Source organism: Danio rerio, chromosome 20 (genome assembly GCF_049306965.1).
Source record: "Danio rerio strain Tuebingen ecotype United States chromosome 20, GRCz12tu, whole genome shotgun sequence".
In the NCBI taxonomy this organism is placed as follows: domain Eukaryota; kingdom Metazoa; phylum Chordata; class Actinopteri; order Cypriniformes; family Danionidae; genus Danio; species Danio rerio.
The window spans coordinates 6,029,998-6,052,500 of NC_133195.1; the positions used below are offsets into that span (position 1 = coordinate 6,029,998).

General features: G+C 35.5%; 1 protein-coding gene and 1 long non-coding RNA gene across 52 annotated transcripts in view; one reads left to right on the top strand and one right to left on the bottom strand.

Annotated features, from left to right (window-relative positions):
• The window catches only part of nrxn3b (neurexin 3b), a 420,076-nt gene that overhangs the window by 312,545 nt on the left and 85,028 nt on the right, over positions 1-22,503 (top strand).
• On the bottom strand, positions 17,158-20,505 carry LOC141379527 (uncharacterized). Its single transcript, XR_012396336.1, has 3 exons — positions 20,473-20,505; positions 20,298-20,380; positions 17,158-20,035 (listed from the first exon to the last, which is right to left on the bottom strand). It is a non-coding gene; the product is annotated as an uncharacterized lncRNA (long non-coding RNA).

Below are 22,503 nucleotides of genomic sequence, written 5' to 3' on the forward strand. Positions count from 1 at the left end.
GACTGTATACAGTTGAAGTCAGAATTATTAGCCCCCCTAAATTATTAGCTCCCCTGTTTATTTTTTTATCACAATTTCTGTTTTTTCAACACATTTCTAAACATAATAGTTTTAATAACTCATTTCTAATAACTGATTTATTTTATCTTTGCCATGATGACAGAAAATAATATTTTGCTAGATATTTTTCAAGACATTTCTATACAGCTTAAAGTGACATTTAAAGGCTTAACTAGGGTAATTAGATTAACTAGGCAGGTTAGGGTAATTAGGCAAGTTATTGTATAATGATGGTTTGTTTTGTAGACTATCGAAAAAATATTATCAGACAAACTGTGAAAATTTCCTTGCTCTGTTAAACATTATTTGGGAAATAATTAAAAAAGAAAAAGAAATTCTGAATATATTCAACTGTATATATTCTCAGTATTTTTAACACATCTTTAGTTATGCAGTGGCACAGAGTTAGACTTCTTTTTTGACTTCACACAGAAACAGCAACGCGTGCGACTTGACATCACTTTGTTGCAGAGACACTCTGGGTTAAATGCTGGCAAAGTAGAGTATGGAAGCTTGAAGCAGAAAGCATGAGTATGTCTGTGGTCTGAAGGTATTATAAAGTTGATGACAACAACATTGCCATAGTAAACCGTGAGATATTTTTAACTTGCATTATTTGAGGTTCTACTTATTTTTATATTCGATTTTTTTCTAGATTTACTGCTGCAATACAGTCCAAAAGTGAGGAGTTTGTTATTTGATCGTTGATTACTTGATCGTTCAAGCTACTTCATAGAAGTGTTCTATTTGTAAACAGAGTTGTTGAATGTTACACTAAAGTGAATTAAATAATTATTATATATATATATATATATATATATATATATATATATATATATATATATATATATATATAGATATATATATATAGATATATATATATATATATATATATATATATATATATATATATATATAGATATATATATATATATATCTATATATATATATAGATATATATATATATAGATATATATATATATATATATATATATATAGATATATATATATAGATATATATATATATATATATATATAGATATATATATAGATATATATAGATATATATATATATATATATATATATATATATATATATATATAGATATATATATATATATATATATAGATATATATATATAGATATAGATATATATATAGATATATATATATATATAGATATATATATATAGATATAGATATATATATATATATATATATATATATATATATATATACATATATATATATAGATATAGATATATATATATATAGATATAGATATATATATATATATATATATATATAGATATAGATATATATATATATATATATATATAGATATAGATATATATATATATATATATATATATATATATATAAAAAGCTCAAGTCAGATTATTAGCCCCCCTGAATTAGCAGCTCCCCTGTTTACTTTTTATCCCAATTTCTGTTTAACAGAGAGCAGATTTTTTTCAACACATTTCTAAACATAATAGATTTAATAACTCATTTCTAATAACTGATTTATTTTATCTTTTCCATGATAACAGTAGATAATATTTGACTAGATATTTTTCAAGACGCTTCTATGCAGCTTATAGTGACAATTAAAGGCTTGAGTAGGTTAATTAGGTTTACTAGGCAGGTTAGGGTATTTAGGCAAGTAATAACGATGTATAACGATGGTTTGTTCTGTACACTATCGAAAAAAATTTATAGCTTAAAGGGGCTAACTGCTTTTATTTTAGACTAAATAAATTAAATAAGACTTTCTCCAGACGAAAAAATATTATCAGACATACTGTGAAAATTTTCTTGCTCTGATAAACACCATTTAGGAAATATTTAATAAAGAAAAAACTTAATAAAAAAAAGGGGGGGGGGGGGGTAATAATTCTGACCAACTGTATACTGATCCTCCTAAATTTGTTTAGGCATTAGTAAAGTGATCCATCTTCTTGTCAGAGGCTGTTAGTCTCTCTGGCTGAAGGTTGTCATGAAATCAGCCTGTCTACTTCACTCCTCCACAAACCTTTTAAGAACGCACAGTGATGTTGACACACTTTGGCATGACCATTTTGAAATGCTAATGCACATTTCCCTCAAAGGTATACTTTGTTGTCATTCCAGCCAAAATTGTTCAGATTTGTTTCTAAGTTGTTGAAGATGTTGTTTTTTGTGAACACCAAATATAACCATATATTTGCTTGCTCTTCTAATAAACAATGGATTTATACTAATGCAGAGCAACATCAGGCTATACCTGCGTCCCAAATCGCATACTTATGCACTATTCTACGCCATTTTGTAGTATAAATAGTGTAAGTAGTGTGTTCACACTGAAAACTCTAAAAATAATAAGTGCACTTTAATTACCCGGATGATGCACTCATTCAGCCGCTAAAATGAAGTGTGTAATGATGGACACTTCACGCACTCAACGACCGCAGGTTTGCTTACGTAGTGGAAGGGGCGGAGCTATCGGACGCACATGTTGGATAACTTTATTTATTTTGGATGGTGAACGCAAAATTCTCCTACGAGAGTGATTATAGCGCCTCCTGATGGTAAATGCGGCAATACTCACGGCAGGTATTATTTAATAATTCGGTTGTTTATTTCACTGATTTGGCAACCGTCACACGTCATCAGGGAAACGGTTTGAATTTCCGCTTAGTAAAAAAACATTAGTGTGCCATTTGGGACAACACTACGTACATATACTATCCTGTTGAGTGTGTAAGTGCATAAGTACATAGTGCATAGTGTATAGTGTGCCATTTGGGACGCAGCTTATGTCTTCGCTATAGTCTGCAAATGACTGATCAATGAAGACCCAATTGGTTTGTCATATATTTTTTTTCTATTGCGGTGACATGGTTACTCAGTGGTTAGCATTGTCACCTCCCAACAAGAAGGTCACTGGTTTAAGTACCAACTGGGCCAGTTGGCATTTCTCTGTGGAGTTTGCATGTTCTCCCCATGTTTTTGTGGATTCCTTCTGGGTGCTCCGGTTTCCCCCACAGTCCAGACAAATGCGCTATAGACCAATTACCAACCTATGTCACACATGACGTCACACGGGTCCCCGGTTGCAAAAAAAGGACTGGCTGCAATGGGAAAAATGTTGTTTTGTGCGTTAGGATGCCGAATTCGAGTCCAAAAATAGAAAACGTAACTTTTAACATACACCGCACACTGCTTTATTACCGACTGCAGATGTCTTCGGCTAAATGGGAGCTGAATGAAGTGAGGAGCTAATTAGAAATGCTGGACTTTGCAGTTCGCATCTCATATCAGGTCAGTTCTTGCACTGCGGTCACGCCATCTGCGGTTCAGAGAGAGACGGTCACGCTATCTGTGCTTTAAATTGTACTGCGCGTCTACTCTGTGTTTCGCGGTAGATTAAAGACGCATGTGTTCAATGCGCTGCAGTTTTTTTATCTTGTCTCACTTTTATTCTCGTAAATGAATACAAATGATAGATAATCAAAAATCGTCACTTTTATTTATATTTGGGTACATAATAATCATGACTTTTGATGTAGGCTGTGCTATTATTTATTTGTTTTGCTGTAATTGTGTTTTAATTGCCGAGTTTAAAACAAAATTATAGTATTAAAGTCATAACCCGGCTGTCAGACTATTCACATCGCATCCAAAGACTTGTAGACCTTTAACTTCTCTCTTGTAAAATCACTCGGAGCTTCATTGAGATTGTATATTTGGGGCTGGATGCTCGGTCATTTCGTCTTATCCAACATCCATTGGGTAGGTGCTATCGCAAATGGACCTGTCAGATGAACGCCGCTCACTTTAACGTTAATTTTGCCGAATCACTGTGCTTATCACTGGGCAACGAGCTGTTATAATATGCTGTAAGCATTATGTAAATAATATATATAATGTGTAATCAATATATCTTATTTCTAAGACAACAACAAACTCTGCACCGCATCTGATGTCATTCCCTCGCTGTAAATGCTGGCGCTCCCGGTTTTTTCTGCCACCTTCCTGCGCGCGCATCCTGAATGTTTACAAACATGGTAATTGGTCTATAGGTGAATTTGGCTAAATTGGCTGTAGTGTATAAACGTGTGTAAATGCGAGAGTATATGCATGTTTCCCATTACTGGGTTTTGGCTGGAAGGACATCTGCTGCATTAAAGGGTCACGAAACACCAAAACACATTTTTTTGAGCTGTTGACAGTCGTATATGTGTCCCACACTGCTAAAAACACTATTAGGACACCTATATTTCACAAAAAAGTGTAAATTGGTTGTTTTTGCGTCATTTCAAGCAAATTCGTACTTCCTGTTTGAAACAAATTTTTGAAGCTGCGTCATGGTCATGACATAATAGCGTTGTATTCCAGCGTGCAGACTGGACGTCTGTGCCAGAGTGAGTCTTATTACGTCTTACAGTGTGTTGCATTAATGCATGAGTAAGGCTTGGTTCAAACCAATCAGCGCGCTCTATTGTGCAACTTTATTAATATTCATTACTGTGTTTACACGACATAGACGCCACGTTGTGTTGGCAAAACAAGCGTGAAGTGTTGCTTTTATAGTTTGCTGCCGTTAAGTTTCGTTTTCTTTTTCTCTCTGTGAGAGCGCAGACTCACGTGTGGATTAACAGTGTACGCGACGCTCGACAACAATAACTTACGTGTCTAAGGAGGATTATTGTTTACCTGAGAGCTGTTCTCATCTGCAAACGCTGAGATCGGATTCGCTTGTAGTCTTCTCTTAATAAAGACGCGGCTCTAGTTGCTGGTGATTGTCCTGTCTCTACAGATTTGGTAAGTGAGCGACTAGTGCTCTTTGTTTATTCAGTTTGTTCGTATCGAACTAAGTTAACTATTGCACCGTAACATGTTAGGACCACAACCAAACTTTAACCTCGTGTAGGGTTTTTAACCGCATAGTCACCGGAATAACACACGCGGCTTTCTGACGCTACCTGCCGTGTGCCTCTAAGTTTCCGGAAAATGCTGAGGTTTTTTTTTTCTCTCATTCGCCGTGCGATATCAAACATTGCATGAAAAATACACGCTTAGAGCAGATCCTCGAATCAAATATCTCGTTTGTCGCGAGGGGCATGAATGAATTCCCTGAATGAAAGAGCCAAACTGCAGTTAAAGTCTACCATTTAATACTTTGGCAAATAATTCGACTACAGATGTCCATGTAGGTTAAACACCATCTCTTTCTCCTGTGTGTGAGCATTTGACTGAAACTCGCGCGTGCCCAAATAGACACTCCCACACCCTCCCACTTTAGTTCCTCCGACACTCCCCCCTAAACAGAGCTGGACACGCCCACTTTTCTGACTTTTTCCAAAGTAGAGGTGTGAAAACACCCTGCTGAAACGAGGGGGTTTCATGGCCCTTTAAACATTTGCAGGAATAGTTGGCGATTCATTTGACCATGACAACCCCTGATAAATAAGGGACTAAGATGAAGGAAAATGAATGAATGAATATTTTTCTGGCTTGGTAAAGGAGATATTTCCAAACAACTCTGGAAACATATAACTGAAAAAAAAAGAAATGAGTTTGTGCTTTTGAATAAATGTCTTATATTTCTCAGTGGTCATGCATTGGCTCAGTTGGAGGGATTGTGATACTTTGCATGGAAGGTGTTTTGCCTGTGGCATCTGTCTTCTTGTGTTTTGCAAAATCATAATGCCAATTCTTCCACTACCTTTCAAGCGCTTCCTGAAAGCCTCTGTTCTCCCTCTGAAATTTCTCATCAGTTCAGCCAAGCACATCTTCAAAGAAAGTGTTGAAAGAGAAAGAAAACCAACCTTGGTGTGAATGAGCAAGCAAACTGCAAGGCATGTATACAAAAATCAAGAGAAGAGCTTATGAAAACTTCTGGCTTTAGAATAAACATACAATATTCAAACTTGCACACCCACAGAAACAGACAGGCAAGGCAATACTACACTGTAAAACCCAACAGTCAACTTTAGTTAGTTTAGAAAACAATATAATGAATTAAATTTTCCAAGTCACTTTCTGAGTTAAATTGGTTTATGCGAGAAGGCGTTAACTGTCATTACTATGCAGTGAGTCACACCTGAGAAGACAAAGACCTGCATAATGAGCCATCAGACAGGTATGTGACTAACGCCTGTTTCACACTGCAAGCGTCAGCGGCGCGTGAGCAGAGCGTGAGCAGCGCGTGTGTTTTCGGCGTCCATGTTAACAGATTAGAGCTTTCATACCGCACGCAGCAGCAGCGCGTCAGAGCGAGGCGTGAGCGTCGCCGAAGCAGCAATGCAGCGATAGTTTCGGCGCTGGGTCTATTTTTGACGCGCTGCTCACGCTCAATTAAAGTGACAGTGCATTGATAATGACCAAAACACATTGAATGACAGTAAAAAGTAGCAATTTTACCCAATAAATGCATTAATAATGTCAAATGGTTTATATATAGTCATTCAAATGAACTTAAAACGATTAAAAACGGCAACAAACATTTATTTAGGCCCGAACTACAAAACCAAATGTAAAACAATTTTAGTATCAGTTTGCTTAAGTTGCACACTAGTGTTGTAGGAGAGGGGAGATAGAATATTTACGGGATTTGTAGTCCATAGCGAAGTGTATTGTGGGTAGTGTAGTTCGACACGCATACTGGATTGTGTGAGCTCGCTGTGTTCTGTGCAGCTGAGCAGAGCAAGAAAGTTTTAATCGGCTTTGTTTTATGTTCACTCGAGTTATTCCTACCGGGAGCTGTTTGCACTGTGAACCTGACAACACGAAAATAAGTAAAAGAATGGCATGCATTGGTTACTTTTGTCCGTCTCATCCTCTGCACGAGCATGAATTAACGAGCTGTAATTCTGCCGCTGGACATCACTGAAGCGGAGAAAGTAACACTAGTTTGATCATGTATAAATATCATTATAACAATATTGTATAAATATGATTATAACTAGGTCTACAGCAACTTGATAATCAAAAACAAATGACATGATATCACAGGCGATTGTCCTCTGACTGTAGACACTTCTCATATAAGTTAGCTTGAGAAGCATACAGTACTATTTGATGTATAAATTTTGTAAAATAAACATTTGCAGATTAAAGAAACAGCATAGCTGACGCTTGCGGTGTGAAACAGGCGTAAGAGGGAAGAGTTTCAAGAAGGAATCAGAGAAAAGTTTATACACTTTTTTGTTTGCAGTTTATTTAAAATATATTAAATCACACAAAATAACTGGAGATACACTTGTGAGAGTCAGTACACTCTATACAACTCTGCAAACTTTAGAAACTTACATAGAGCAAATCTACTGAAAAAGTTATTTGTAAATTAAGAGTTTTGTTGCCAAACGAGACATATCAATTTTGAGAAATGTTAGTTATTTGAAATTATTATTAAGGACATCAACAGTCAAGTTCATTCAAATTTTTTGTACATTAAACTGTTACTTGAGCTCAGTGAAGTCCAGGAACGCAATATTCTTCAAATCCAGGATATGTTATTCATTTATGTTATTTAGAGGTATTAATAAGACCATCCTATCGGAAGTAGCGATACAATGCTTCGATGGGCACTTCCGGTGTTCAATTCCGCTATGAAAAAGGTCTATTGAGTCACTTGAACAGTGCAGTGTAAATGCGGCCGAATTGGTATAGCTATTTGTCCTCACTTGTATCAATGCTGTCATGCTGTCCATCCATTCCTATTAGGAATTCTGTTAATTACATCTGTTTAGCAGACACCTCACATTGATTCTTCTCAACCTTTTATCTGTATTACAAATGAGGAGCGAGTTAACCTCTCAGAATGGTGTTCGTGAGACTCATTACGCATTTTCAGTTGTTGATTAGGATTGAAAACACAACTGATGGACCTTTGCAAGCTGGTTCACCAACCTACGAAGGAGATAAATCACCTGTCCTCCCAGTGGCTTCTCATTTCTCTCTTTTTGTTTACACCTCAGAGTGTCCCATGGGGGAGTCGAGATGGCCAATGACATTTCAAGGATGAGACACTGGGATGAACTGGGATTGCTGCAGTCTGGAGTTAAAATGTTATATGCTGTTAGGGTCGCACACAGTTAACATCATCAGTGTAATCGAATAACGTCTGACATCACTAAATTAACAACACTTGTCAGTATTGCCAGTAGTTTAGTTGTTTTTATGTAGTTAAATTGATAGATGGATTGTTTGGAATGGTGTGAAACAGACATTCTTTGGCCATTTCTATTAGGGATGTCCCAATCAGGTTTTTTTGCCCTTAAGTTTGAGTCATTTGAATTTTAGTATCTACCGAGACGGAAACCCGATCTGATACTTCTTACATTCATTCATTCATTTTCTTGTCGGCTTAGTCCCTTTATTAATCCGGGGTCGCCACAGTGGAATGAACCGCCAACTTATTCAGCAAGTTTTTTTGCCCTTCCAGCAGCAACCCATCTCTGGAAAACATCCATACACACACATTCACACACACACACACACACACACTACCCAATTTACCTGTACCACATGTCTTTGGACTGTGGGGGAAACCCACGCGAAGGCAGGGAGAACATGCAAACTCCACACAGGAACGCCAACTGAGCCGAGGTTCGAACCAGCGACCCAGTGACCCTCTTGCTGTGAGGCGATAGCACTACCTACTGCGCCACTGCCTCGCCCTTCTATAATACATAAAAAGAATATAGAAAAGCAAATAAATAGATCCAGGATGTTTCTAATTTACCTTTTTTAACATTCAACAACTCTTTTAACAAACAGAGCACTTCTGTGAGGTAGCTTGAAAAATCAAGGAAAAAATAATAAATTTTTTTAACTTTTGGACTGGATTGCAACAGTAAATATATATATATATATAAAAAATATATATATATATATATATATATATATATATATATATATATATATATATATATATATATATATATATATATATATATATATATATATATATAAACAAATAGCACCTCAATCTAAAATACCCGGCAGGCAGTAACAGATTTACATATCTCACAGTTTACTAGGGCAATGTTTCGTGTTCTACTTTGCCAATATATACAGTTAAATTCAGAATTATTAGCCCCCCTTTTTTTATATATATATTTTCCAAACGTTGTTTAACAGTGCAAGGAAATTTTCACAGTATGTCTGATAATATATTTTTTTCTCTGGAGAAAGTCTTGTTTGGTTTATTTTGGGTAGAATAAAATCAGTTTTTAATTTTGTTAAGGACAATATTATTAGCCCCTTTAAGCTATTTTTTAATAGTCAACAGAACAAACCATCATTATACAATAACTTGCCTAATTACCCTAACCTGCCTAGTTAACGTAAGTAACCTAGTTAAGCCTTTAAATGTCACTTTAAGCTGTATAGAAGTTTTTTAAAAATATCTAGTAAAACATTATTTACTGTCATCATGACAAAGATAAAATTAGAAATTAGAAATCAGAAATCAGTTATTAGAAATGAGTTATTAAAACTATTATGTTTAGAAATGAGTTGAAAAAAATCTTCTCTTCGTTAAACAGAAATTAGGGGAAAGAAAATAAACGGGGGCTAATAATTGTGTATTTATGGTCGAGTCCTGATTGGGAGGTAACGTCCGATTCCAATCGAGTCCGAAACCGCGTGATCGCATCTGGACATTCCTAATTTCTATAGTACTGAAAAGGACACGATGCAGTTTCTTCAGTAAGAGACTAAATGGCAAGAAAAGTATCAATAAAATCCATCTAAAGTAGCATTAAGGTTTTATATGTTGTCTAGTGCAGTGGTTCTCAAACTTTTTTCGTCAAGTACCACAAAATTTTTCTCTCCACATACCACAATAATGACCAGTATTGAAGTACAGTAGCGTAGTATGCCTAATTAAGCCAAGTATGTATGGCTGCAGCTACAGCACTGCACAGTTCTAAAACATGGCAGATTAATTCTTCTTATTATGAATATTTATTATTGTCAGCCACTTTAAACATTATAAATGGTTTGAACATTAACAATGTACTGTGCTTACAGGTAAAAAACAAATTAAACATCAACGTTTAATTTAAAATGTGATTTTGAAAGTTGATTAAAAAGGACACTGTTCTTAAAAAGTAAAAAGAAAACTGCTGTACTTAAATGAAAAGTATTATCATAAAGTCACCTATTCATCAAAACCTGGAAATGTTTCTTGGACCTCATAAATATGGGTTACATATCATCATATTCATATATAAACTCTTTTTGATAAATTTTGAAATATATGATGCATGTACACAACCTTCTTGTATATCTTTAAAATCTAAACATTAACTCGAATTTTAAATATATGAATTGAATTTACATATTTAAATTAGAAATAAGATCTGCTTAATGTGCTTTAGAGTAGGCTATGCGTGTCAGAAAAGCAAGTGATTAAACTATACCTGTCAACATTGGGATATAAAAATAGAGGATATGCCCTTAACAACCATTACAAATATGGGGAGGAGATTGGCTTCAAATGATAGAAAACATAACAAACATTAGAAAATTGAAAATAAAATAAAAGGTTTAGCCTATTAAAATCAGGCTTTTTCTAATCACATCAGTGTTATACCACTAGAAGGAAGCCTGCGTACCACTAGTGGTACACGTACTACAGTTTGAGAACCACTGGTCTAGTGGTTAGAACCAAGCGGCAACCTCCCGCTCTCTCTCAGGAAGCCAATACGGAAGTAACTAAAACTACAATTCATCCGAAATTCCGCTAGTCCTGGCGGGTCCTGGCTCCAAAATAGAGCAAATTTCAATTGAGCCCACTGTTAGAATGGCCAACTTTACAGCAGAAAAAAAGGTGTTTACAGCCTGGTACAAAAAAAGATTTTGGTTAATACAGCTAATATTACCCTTCATGACAACTGTGAGGGGGGTGAATTTTTTTATAACTCATCCGTTTCCTTTATATTAAGTTATAGTAAGTTTGCATATTTAAGGGCGTGGCCACTTGAGTGACAGCTAGGTCTCGTTGTTCGCCGTCACGTCACCTCAGCTGAATCCTGCAGATTAGCCACTGAACTCGGCATATTTATCTATTTCTGTGTTGTTTTATGTGGCTTTACACAGTCAACTGCCTTTTGGACTTGTTTCCTACAATTATTAGATGGCATGGCATGCTGAGTGCACTTAATTGTGCTCACAAACCATTCACGTGGCCTCCGTTTCCCATGTGAGTAAAGTTATATACTTATATACCATCTCTATAAATGTATTTGTTTTATTTAAGATCATTTATCATTTATATTTATATTCACAGCTGTAATGCACTCCAGAATCTGACGAATTGATTAGCTGTAGGCTCTAGAACAGTCATCTGAAGCGTTGTCATACAGTGTTATGCTGGATTTCACCAATAGTCTTACATTAACTAACACAGACTATATCTGAAGTGTTTGGAAGTAATTCGCGTTTTCCTCCTGTTGAAAAACGGCATAAGAACAATGTTTAGTGGCTCAATGTATTACAGCAGTGTTTTTAAAAGTCTAAACACTTTATTGATATAGTATAACACCAAGCACAAGTGGTCAGAATATAAACGAGTCAGGGGTGATAAAGTATTAAGCGTTCTCCCAAAGTAAAGTGTGTCTGAACCAGGTCCAAGCTAAATGCCAGCACGTGTCTGTAGCTCCACTCACTCTCCGCCTCTTTGCCCTTGTTTGGTATTCCGACATGGGGTCGATGACGCGCGAACAAAATGGCGACGGTTGGCCACGCCTACTTGTGGCTTCTTTTGCGCTCTTTAAAAACTTATGGGTGACGTCACGGATACTACGTCCATATATTTTACAGTCTATGGTTAGCTCACATACTCCAACACATAAAGATACTACAGTTTAAGGTCATTATGTGTGGCTACATAAGGCACACAAAAAATAAATTAAATCACTCACGTTGCTAAATTCTGACGTATTAATAAATAAAATATTCAGATTTTCCCTAATTCCTCTCTACTTTAGCTTATATTTGTCTAAAAAAATATATATAAATAGCACTTCTTGTTGCCTCTTGATGATGAATTACTTGATGCCTTCCGCATTTGTAAGTCGCTTTGAATGATGACTAAATGTAAACGTTTGTCCATCCACATTATGTGTACATGCCCAAACTGCACATGTTCCACCGTGTCCACAGTGTCCCTTGCTGCGGTAGATGATCGTGTTTATTCAGGGCACACGCCAGCCATAAATCATTCGCAGAGGATTGAATAGAGGTAGGGGCCATGTCTTGCGATTTCTGTCCGTGTCCTTCTGCCACTGATTTTCACTCAGTATAACCCCGCAACAAATTCATCATCTCCTTGAGTGCTCTTGGATAAATAGAGGAGACGCAAGTTCCTTTAGGTGTGTTAAATTGATCATGTTGAGCAAGAAGACATCAAGGCATGGGGACGGAAAAAGAAAGCTTGTGGAGATCATGCAGAGAGAGCTGAAGTCACAGTTTCAATGAGCTTCACAGCCTCACTGAGCACATTAATATGGCCTTCTCTTAACCAGTGAAACAATTCATGCTCTTACTGAAAGAATATATAGTTTCATCATTGGCTGCCATTGCGTTGACCTTATTCTTCAATGTGGAAGTGCACTCGTTTATGCGATTGTTTTAGAACTTCCGATTCAATTACCTATGGGAGAAATGACTAGGAATAATAAACGGCTGAAAACGGTCAAACTACTCGCTCTATAAACAAGTGTTTGCATGATTATACAGACAAAATAGAATAATATATCAAGAAATTATCAGTTTGCAACTTCAAGCAGCAAAACGAGTTGTTTTTAATGTGTAAAATTGAATGGAAGTGAATATATATATATATATATATTAGGGATGTAACGGTATTGTCAATACCGTCATACCGCAATATTAATTTTTTTCGATATTACCGAAGTCGCATGACTCGGTAAAACTATAGGTCTTCTGAGAAAATTTGCTCAGGCGAATGAAGCGAACGGGAGGTAGCGAAAACTACAATTCCCATCAGCCCAGGGGTGGCCATCATCCCTTGCGGTCTGTTGTCGCTACAGATCCAGTAATGCGGAAATGGAGTGTGCTGCTAGAAGCGGGGATGAAAAAGAGCTGGAAATGATCGAACCTGAAGCGGGTGTTGTCGCCGCACGCGTACTGAATAGCGGTGTTGTCGCGCGCGTTCTGATCAGCTGTGTTGTCGCGCGCGTTCTGATCAGCTGTGTTGTCGCGCGCGTTCTGATCAGCTGTGTTGTCGCGCGCGTTCTGATCAGCTGTGTTGTGTCAGCTGTGTGACACAGCACACTGTTCAGATTGATACAGACATGAGACCTCTATCTCACTCATGGCTTGTCCTCTCAAGTGGGGGAAAGACAATGCACAACGTTACCCACTGCTGTCAACCTGGGCCAAGTCATATCTCTCTTTCCCAGAAACCTCAGTCCCAAATGAGAGGGTTTTTTTCTGTTGCAGGGGACATTGTAAATGCCCAGAGATACCAGCTTTTACCAGATTATATTTATATGATAATTTTCCTTTAAACCCATCTCTATCTAAGTGAGTGAGTGATTAAATGTTGAATGTGATGAGTTTTCAACAATACTAAATTGAAACTTTATTTTTTTTACATGGTTTAATAATTTTTTGTTATTAAAATTGAAGTTCCTGTTTCAAAGCTTACAGATAGATGGCTAATTTGTATGTCATTGACACTTTTGGCACTTTTTTGGAGTATTTTCATAAGTTTTGTTTTTTCCTGTAAATGATTCAATAAATACCGTACCGTGACATTCATACCGAGGTATTACTGTACCGTGAAATTCTGATACCGTTACATCCCTAATATATATATATATATATATATATATATATATATATATATATATATATATATATATATATATATATATATGTATGTGTATGTATATATATATATATATATATATATATATATATATATATATATATATATATATATATATATATATATATATATATATATATATATATATATATATGTATATATATATATATATATATATACATATATATATATATATATATATATATATATATATACATACATATATATATATATATATATATATACATACATATATATATATATATATATATATATATATATACATACATATATATATATATATATATATATATATATATACATACATATATATATATATATATATATACATACATATATATATATATATATATATATATATATATATATATATATATATATATATATATATATATATATATATATATATATATATATATATATATATATACATGGGTTTCTCCGGGTGCCCAAAGACCAAAGACATGCGGTACAGGTGAATTGAATAAGCTAAATTGGTTGTCGTTTATGAGTGTGAATGCTAGAGTGTATGGGGTGTTTCCCAGTGTTAGGTTGGCGTAAAACATATGCTGGATAAGTTGGCGGTTCATTCCACTGTGGTGACCCCTAATTAATAAAGGGATTAATCTGAAAAAAAAACTGAATGAATGGATAGCTTATGGTTCAATAGTCAACCTGCTAATAAAATGCTCAGTTTGAACTATTAGATTTATATATATTCCAATTTTGAATTTTCTGTCATTTCACGAATTTACTTATGTAGAGAGATAATTTATCTACTGATTAATTTGTGTAATTCATACGTAAAAATAAGCCATTGTAAACATTTATATATCAGTAATAATATATGTCTATAACTCATTATTTGTTTTACTTCAGCTTAGTATTATATTTATCGAGGGTCATCAATGGATTGAACCGCTAACTATTCTAGCATATTTTTTACGCTTCGGATGCACTTCCGGCTGCAACCCAGTGTTGGGAAACACCCATTCACACACACATACACTTATACACTACGGCCAATTTTGTTTATCCATTCACTTATACCACATGTCTTTGGAATGTGGGGGAAACCGGAACACCCAGAGGAAACCCACACGCACACATGGATAACATGCAAACTCCACATAGAAATGCCAACTGGCCCAGCCGGGAATCTCGCAAGTGACCTTCTTGCTGTGAGGTGACAGTTCTAACCACTGATCCACCATTTATATAACTCTGCTTGCTAATTTAATAGATTTATTTCCAATTGACTTTTATTATGGTGTACAGTGCATTGTATTACTTCCAGATTACATATTCATAAGCGTAATGAAGTAATTTCTTTAGACCAGACTGCTGCACATGTTTTCTTTTTTTTTTTTTCCAACTACAATCTGTTCAGTGCTGGAAGGCGTTGGAATGCCAAGCAGGCAGTAGTGTCTCCCCTGAGATGGCTGAATTATGAATGAGACTTCACTTGCAGCCATCTTTGGATAGGTTATTCTTTCTAATGGTGGATCCTCTGTCTCCAAGGGTCACCATGAATTCTGTTGCACCAACACATCTACAGTATACGACAATGTTTTAAAATCCATGGTACCTTATGAATTTAAGCTTTTGGCTAATATTTGTTTTATATCATTACTTAATTATGCAATGTACGTTTGGCCCTGCGTCTTGGAAAAGTATTATTTCACACACACACACAAAAATAAAAATCTTCTATTTTATTATGTGGTAGTACTGTGTTATTCTATTTTAATTACATTCATCTAGCCAAGTAATACTAAAACACAACATGAGAATAGATTATTATTTCAGTTGTACATTACATTTTTAATATTTGAGTTTGTATACTCAAAATTCAATAATGGTTACATTTTTAGGTTTATTTTTGGTTTATACTATCTTCATATTTATATGAATTTATATGCTCAAGTGACTGTTATTTGGCAAATAGTATATAAATGAGCAATATCACACTCGTAACAGTGTGATGTGGCTGTATATCGGCACTGGTGGGAGGCTTGCATTGGCACAAGGCCGCAAGCAAAGTGCCTTAGTGTCCCACTAGTGACGATAAACAGCCGCACCGCACTGCTACAAGTGTGATATTGCATTTATACAACTGTTCAATGGCATAATCGTGTATATAAAAAAGGAAAATCAAACACGGAAAGTCTCAAAAACCTTTTTTTATGAGGAACTACTTTCTTTTGCCATTCATTTACATCAGCAGCTGACGTCAGAATAGCAAAAAAACGTTTGCTACTTCCAAAACATCACTTTAGAGGTAGTATTTGAATGATTCTATAGCGTAATATCTAAAGTGATGACAAAACAGGTGATTTTGCTCACATTTTAGGATTATAAGGCTGAACAGCACGAAATCAGTCTACAGATATATCTCCTAGTATTTCTCTGTTACAATCAGGAGATCACAATAATTAACTTCGAAAATGTCAAAGGAGCACCAACACTATCAAATTACTGTTGTGTTTGCAATTAGGAAAAATGCTAAACACATGCGGGCATTTCTTCTCTCTTTCTTTTTACTTTATTATTCTGCAGTAACGAAAACAGGAGACTCACTAGAAACAGATAGCCAACCAAAACTCAGGGTTATACAAAGAGTGGCCAAGACAAAATGCATACATTCCTGATTTGCGAATCCCAACTCACACTCAATACACTACATTCATATGGTATAAATACAGCACTGCAACATTAAAAAATGAAAGAGATCAACTAAGAATGTATTTTACCTGTTTAATAATGATTTCATCAGCTGTAGTAAGAAATTATGCTGTTTTTACCCTCTAAGGGCTTACTATGCGGTCTCTCAGACCATCTTGTGGATAAACGCTATCAACTGTCTCTCAGAAATTATGAATATTTCAAAATAGGCTCTATTCTTATAAATAAACTGCATAGTTACAATCTAAATGAAAACATTCTTACCTAAAAATGCCCCAAAAGTACATTATGTTGTTCGACAGCAGCTAAATGTAGAGTGTCCTCTGCTTGTCGCTGTATGTGGGCAGAGTAACACACAAGGGTGAAGGGGCAAGGGTTAAGAGGCTGGAGGAGTGTTGTTATTTGCAGAATTCAAGAATCAGACAGAACTGTCTATTTATATATATATATATATATATATATATATATATATATATATATATATATATATATATATATATATATATATATATATATATATATATATATATATATATATATTTTTTTTTTTTTTTTTTTTTTTTTTTTTAATTGATTATGGCATCTCGAATTTAAAGAAACATCGGCAGCACATTGAGAAAATCTTCCATCTACGTTGAGTTTAACTTTGTCATCTTTGTATCTTGGTAAAGATAAGTCTATATCGTGATCTCTGTACGGTTTAAGATGCCTCAGATATTTTTATTTCTCCACTTATAGACAATACAAACATCATGTATAAACAAAAAAACATTTGTTTCCACAGCCCACATAGTGAAAAAGCAGAAAATATTATTTTCCTCCTATCCTTTGTTTATATTTGATCCTTCTCCCACACGTCTTTCCCTTCACCCACTCATCATCAAGTATGTTCTGTATCAATGCAAGTAACTTCATACATCATGTGTAATATCATTTGAAATGTCAGTGCAACTGGTAAAATGGTCTCATTCCCATGGAAATATGCAGAATCAGAATTGGGATCATTGGCCCACAGCTGAGGGTGTGCCCCTTGGTATGCTTATCTACCCAAATTACCTTTTGTTTCCCACAGAAATATTATATAAACACCTTGACTTGATCGTTTTAGTCTGAGGTTTTAAGCTAAAGTGTCAAAAAAAAAAAAACTCAACGATTCTGTAGCCAGATTAGCCAGTAGTGTGGAAATCTTGTGCTGTCATTTTGACACTGTGTATTCATCTTTTGCTTTTGTATTGATTGTCTTTAATAATTGTCTTCGACTGATTATTCGGCATAATGCATGTTTACCTGACTCTTTCAGATTATTCTAATTGAGTTTGTGTTATTAACTCTAGTGGAATATGTTAAGTCTGATTTGCTGTCAGCTCAATTGTATGCATGTGTGTGTGCATTATGTTCATTACATTCTATAGCAATTAAGTATAGCAATACTCATTAATTTTGACCTTGTGGGAAGATTTTTTGGTCTCCTTAAGGGAAAAATCTGTGCATGTTTGTGTGTAAAAGTACTAGAAACTACTGCTCTTGTTGTAGGAAATGAGTTAAGTGTTACAGGAACAGGAGCGGACACACAATCCAAACTCGGCCAATATGCTAATAGTTTCATGCTTCCATGTGTTGTTTACACATATGCCTTCATAATTAGAGGCTTGTTTATTTCTGACTCCTTGCCATGCATTTACAAAGATTCAGCTCTTTGACTGTCGAATTGCCAGTTGAGCATGCTGGGATATGAGCCAAGAGACAGTTCCACCTGGCACATGCACAGTTTCTTTCTGTACCAAAAGATGTTAGTCCTGCTTTGTTACATATCCATCTTCTTAATCTTAGCAGCATGTGTAAAGATCCACACTTTTATTCAGTAGGAGACCAGAGTTGTCTTGACAAAATATGGAGAAAATATTTCTGTTTATGTCTAAAGCCGTGATAAAAGGTGTGATTTTTTTTTCTGCATTTAACTTTTTGGTCACACTTTATTTTGATGGTCCGTTTGTTGAATTTAAGTTACATTGAATGTACATGCCAACTAATTCTCATTAGATTATAGGTGGACTGTTAGGTTGGGGTTATGGTTAGTGTAAGTTGACATGTACTTGCAAATTTTCTTATAGTCGGTTATAGGTTTGTGCGATGTTGACCAATTTGGCGATGGCATCGTTGTCGTAGACAGGGGTGGTTGTTAAATATCAATTCATTCATAACAAATTAATTGTAATCATACTGTTTTCACTACCTGACCAAATGGTCTTTGCTTTACCCATTACCAAACCATAAATAAATAAAGTTACAAACAAATGATCACCTCAATAACTTTTTTTCCGGTATAATGGCTTTTCCCTGCAAAAACCTCACCGCGAGCATGGATTTACGTGACATTTATGCAGAATGCATCTTCACACCTAAAAACGCAGTGCTCAGAAACAGATAAACAATTGTTATGTGAACTTGCTGAAGTAAAAAGCCTGAAATGCTTGCCCCGCCTTTGTACTCTTCTTATTGGCCCACGGCTCTAGAACTGAACGCAAATGATTGGTTAATATCAGCCATCAATCACTCAGTCAATGCTTTTGCTTTCACATGACAGGAGCTACAACCGTGAAAATGTGAAGCGCTGAAGATGAGAGAATGAAGATAACACTGACAGATTTTGTTTTAGAAAACACCTAAAGTTACTAATAATGGCACATCTTATTAGTAATCATGTGCTGAATTTTAATCCACCATTTACACTTTTCCAAGAGTGGATAAGAGACTTCCAGTGTTTCAAGTCCGCTATAAAAATAATTAAAGCCGTTCACTGTAAAGTCTGTGGGACAGGGCTTGCAGGTAACAGCGTGCTTGCAGGTAACAGAGGTGCTGTATAATCCTTCATTTAATCCTCACGATGCTGTCAGCAAGCGGCAGCTATCATTTAACAGCTCATGAAAAGACCATTATTGCTATTAAGATCACATGCAATTGATAAATTATATATTAATATAAATATGGGGCGTGAAGTTTGTCGACCATCGGCGATGGCATCGTCTATCGGCAAAACTCTAGTCAGTTAAATGTCTGTTGAAGAAGCAGTATCAGCAGATATTCAGCAGTCTACTAATACTTAAATGGACTATCAAAATAAAGTGTTACCTATAATATACTGAAATATTTAATATAATGTCAATCTAATATAAACTTGTTTGATAACAATGTGTTATTGCCATTTAACACAAATTGATATGTAGCTTAACAAAATAGGAAAACTATGGCTAAAATAATTGCACAACATTTTTCCTTTCATTGCCATTGTACTCGACAGCAAAATCGAAATGTGCTCACACCGCTGATTTGAAAGACTCCGGTGTGGTGAGAAATCCGGCAGTGCTTCCTCATTCTGTTGCCTTACTTTGTAACGCTCGTCTTTAAATCAACGGGATACTAAAGTAAAAAAAATATGGTTAAATTTTCTAGTTTCAGTTTTCAAATTTTATCATGGATTGATGAATACCCTATGTATTGGAATCACAAATTTCTCTGAAAATGTCTTAACAATAAAACATAAACACAAACAACATTTATACAATAATACAACATACAACAATGTGGTGTGTTTGTGTGTGTATGAATGCATTTATATGTGTGTGTGTGTAAAGTCCAAAAGTCTGTGAATGAGTGTATGTGCAAACTGGATCGCGCTCACCACACAGTTTGAGTCCGGATAATTGGAACCACGTCAAGTTGCAGTACATCAAATGTTCTCCATGGATAGCCTTTACTGTGGTTCTGCAAGAGCAAAAAATAAATAAAAAATCCATGCAAAACAATTGTCCTTCGCACACGAAACAAGAAAAAAGGTAGGCTTAGCGAACTCCTACTCCATGTGCTCCTCTGGCTTCTTCAGATGACACAGTGAGTAGTGTACATGTGCCCTCTATCTCCCCCTTGTGGTGTGTATGTTATGTAAATTATATATATATATATATATATATATATATATATATAATATATGTAATATAAATTTAGTTTTTTACCCAGACATTTAAAAAGAACATATTTTAGAGCTGCAATCACAATACCGTGAAACCGTGAAATATTTATCCAAGGTTATATACTGTCATAATTGTATACCGGCCCATGCCTAGTCTGTACTGATGTCTGATATTTTAAAATGCTAAAAAAGTGCACACGCTCAATATAGTGAAATCAATCTTTAGTTTATCAGCAATATGCTTGTAGCTGATTGTATCCATTATGCAACACAATCTCACGGCAATTCGTAACTTTTAATTTAGTGGCTTATTCGCATGATTTCGTACAATCTAATTTGTACAATTTAGTACGATTTGCTCATCCCCCAATGACGGTTGGGTTGAGGGGTGGGGATAGGTGCCACGCCTTCTTTTTAAAATCGTACAATTTCGTACGACTAAACTCGTACGAATTCGTACAAATTAGCCACTGAACTGGCAAAACGTAAAATACTTACGTTTTCTCTTGAGATCAGGCTGCCATTATGTTAAAAAAGGTCCAAACACTTTACTTATACGTGTTATTCTATTGAATTGAAAATGTTTGTCACGCATCACTCTTTATCAGCGCATTTCTGTAATGAAGTTTTTAATGAAGTTTTCACCGGCCTGAAACTCCATTAAGGAGACACAAACTGTGGCACATATTGCTCTGGAAGATAGTTTGCCCATAATGAATTCATACATAAAACAGCAGACTTTTAAAAGCTTTCGGTATTCATTAAAAACAGTCCATTTGTGGCGTAATTACAATCTCACTACGTTTAGCCTTTTCCTAACACGAGTGGCTAAATGCAAAACACTCCCTCTCTCTATCAACGCTGCAAGTAACTCTTAGTCTACCTGCCAATTCGGCAGCATTTAAATGAACGCGTGCAATCACTTAAAGCCCTGATGCGATTAAATTTGGTAAACAGCTTTTTGTGTGTTTCAGGCATTCGTTAAGCCTACCGTGCAGGGTCCATTAGAAATGTGGTGTTGTAAGGACTGAATGTTGTCTCTTGTTACTTAGTAAATCCATAGAGTGGGATAATTGGCTCCCTGGGGTGCAGTGAGGATGTAGTATTCCACAGACATACAGTAAGGACAACTCATGAAGAGATTCGTGTCTATCCCCAGATTAGAGGCATTCAGGAATTCTGAGCCAGAGCCTGTATTTTATTTCCCCGTTGGTCAGGTTTTTACTCCGTGCCTCAGTAATGTAATTGATCTAATGCAGTGGGGTGTTGACCAAGCATACATATATTAGTCCCGACAATGTAGGTTGACACAGAGCAGGTCTTGCATGTATACAATCATTCTCTTTCATCTCACTCCCATATGTCTCACTGTCTCCTGAGACTCAACCCCATCCGCTTGGCATGATGTCTCTTCCCCTTTAGGGACATCAAACAGCTGGGTCCTCAAGCGCAGATGTGAATATGAAACGTTACAGTCTTAATAGTGAATGAATGTTGGAGAAAATGTAAATGATAGCAATACAACTGCCAGTGCACCTGCAGTCTTGAACTTTGAGTAAAGTGCCCAAAACCTGCACAAACAATGCATTTCTCCATTGCTTATTTGATCTTGTTTGTTTTGTTCCACGAAGTAAAGAGCTGACCACCGAAACTTTTAAAATGTAGACATTTAAATGAGTTTGTCTCTTACCTCCATGAGAAATGCTTAGCAGCTTTTACATAAGTGCTCATGTGTGTTTGTGTAGAAGGGTTGCATTTTTATTCCGACTGATTATTTACACTCTCAGAAATAAAGGTACAGGATCTGTCACTGGGTCAGTACCTTTGTTAAAGATACATATTTGTACCCAAATAGTCCACAGTGGTACCTTAAAGGTGCATATTAGTAACCCAAAAAAGGTATTGCCCCAGTGACGGC